Source organism: Protobothrops mucrosquamatus, unplaced genomic scaffold, assembly GCF_001527695.2.
Source record: "Protobothrops mucrosquamatus isolate PMUCROS unplaced genomic scaffold, P.Mucros_1.0 scaffold6982, whole genome shotgun sequence".
Taxonomy (NCBI): Eukaryota; Metazoa; Chordata; class Lepidosauria; order Squamata; family Viperidae; genus Protobothrops; species Protobothrops mucrosquamatus.
Window position 1 is genome coordinate 14,570 of NW_015392793.1, and position 2,298 is coordinate 16,867.

General features: G+C 47.7%; 1 pseudogene; it reads right to left on the reverse strand.

Annotated features, from left to right (window-relative positions):
- The window catches only part of LOC114923687, a 6,549-nt pseudogene extending 4,796 nt beyond the window's left edge, over nucleotides 1-1,753 (reverse strand).
- Nucleotides 1,754-2,298: the final 545 nt, after the last annotated feature.

Consider the following 2,298-nt stretch of genomic DNA (forward strand, 5'->3'; position numbering starts at 1 on the left):
ACCCGTGTGAGTGGGGGCCTGAATTAATTGGGTCAAGTCCAAGGCCGTCATGGAAGCCAAGAACTCCTGAGCTGCCGCTGACGTCTCACCCACTGATGGCAGGTTGAAATCCCCCAAGACCATAAGTCTGGGGGTTCCAACCGCCACCCCGGCTATCACGTCAGCCAGCTCAGGCAGGGCTGCTGATACATAGCAGGGATAAGATAAGATAAGATAAGATAAGATGATAAGATAAGATGATAAGATAAGATGATAAGATAAGATGATAAGATAAGATAAGATGATAAGATAAGATGATAAGATGAGATGAGGTGAGGTGAGGTGAGGTGAGGTAAGATTAAGGTTAAGGTTAAGGTCAAGATTAAATAAGATAAGGGAAGGCAAGACAGGACAGGACAGGACAAGACAAGATAAAATAAGATAACCTTTAATTCATTTTTTTACTGTGAGCACAACGGCACACATCAAAAATGAAATTTAGTTGCCCGCTCTCAAAGTGAAACACATACATGACACACACCTAAATATACTATATGCAACATACGTATAGACCCACACCCCTACATAACAAATAAATATTAAACACTGTCCATCCTGAATACGTAACGGAAGGAGGAAGCTTGAGAGTTCACAAGGTTAATGCTGTATGGAATGAAACTATGTTTGAATCTGGATGTTCTGCTTTGGGTACCATGGAGCCCTCCCCTCCCAGAAGGTAACAAGGAAAACAGGTGGTAGAGAGGGTGTGTGGTGTCCCAGACAATCTTGCTGACCCTGCTCAAGCAACACTTCGGTGCCATGTCCTGGATGGGAGGGAGGGAACTGCAAATGATATTTTCTGCTGTCCTCACCACTCTCTGCACCGCCTTCCTGTCTGAAGCATGGATGCTTCCAAACTAGGTTCTCTTGCTTGAGCAGGGGGCTGGACTAGAAGACCTCCAAGGTCCCTTCCAGCTCTGTTCTGTTCTGTTCTGTTCTGTTCTGTTCTGTTCTGTTCTGTTGGATCTGGCAGGTCAGCTGAGACCTCACGTCTCCTTGCTCAAGCAGGATTTCCACCGTGCTCTCTGCTCGGTACAAGATGCTTTCTGTTCCATCTGAATTCAGAACGATGGTCTGGGCAGCCTGTATTTTTTTCCCGTCCTTCAACCAGCTGACTGTGATCTCTCGGGGGGAGAATCCCTCTGTGGAGCAGTTGAAGGCAGCCCGAGACCCTGGCACGATTCTTGTTGTGGGGCCACGAACCACAGGCTGGGATCAGTTGACATTCCTCAGAGACAATACAGGAAGCTACAAGGCTGTGTTTGGTTGGAGAGACTCAACTTCAGAACATGAGATTTACTGCCACATGTCTCTTGGTTGACTGGGAACACTTCCCCCCACCCCCAAAAAGCAAGTTGGATGGGCCACCTACCAATTAGGAAGACCTGAGTGCCTTTCCCCGAAGCTAGTTCTCTCTCTGGGAACCCTGCCCTGAACTTCACACAATAGTAGGTCCCGGCATCTTCAGGACGGATGTTTGGGATGTTGATGCTGAAGTCCGTGCTGGATCCTGGGACCAGCCTCACCCCCCGGTTGGAAACTCCTTGCTTATCGCTGTAAATGGGGGGCTGGTTTCTGTCCAGCCCTTTGAACCACCGCACGCCTCCAGGCAAATTTGTCTCAATCAATGTACACTGTAGAGTGAGGCTGTCTCCAGCTTTCACCGATACGCTTTCCGGAAGTTGTGTTACCTCCACTTTCTGTCCTGTAACAACTGAAAGAAAAAGAGACACTTTTGTGACTAGATTTCCTCTAGAAAATGGTCGCCACTCTTCTGGAGACAGAGGACCACTGGTGGTGCTCTTTCTACATCTACAGTCCCTTACACCAATATCCCAATCCCGGAAGGAGAAATTAACAGTAAACAACAGTGTAATCTAGGCACCACCAAGAACACTCCTACTAACATTAATAGTCACTTGTATATAAACAAAAAGCAAACTACTCCCTTCTAGCACTGATCATGTTACCTAGTTGGATAATGAAAGGTCTGCAAGAACACCAAGCTCAGTGACCACCAAGGACCCTACAGTCCTCCTCCTCCTTCTCCTTCTCCTGCTCCTCCTCCTCCTCCTCCTCCTCCTCCTCTTCTCCACAAACCCCACTTCCTTCTTGCACTGATGATGTTACCTAGTTGGGTCATGAAACATCTGCAAAAAAACCACCAAGCTCAGAGAGCAGCAAGGACCCCACAGTTCTTCTCCTCCTCCTCCTCCTCTTCCTCTTTTCCACACACTCACCTCCCTTCTTGCACTGATG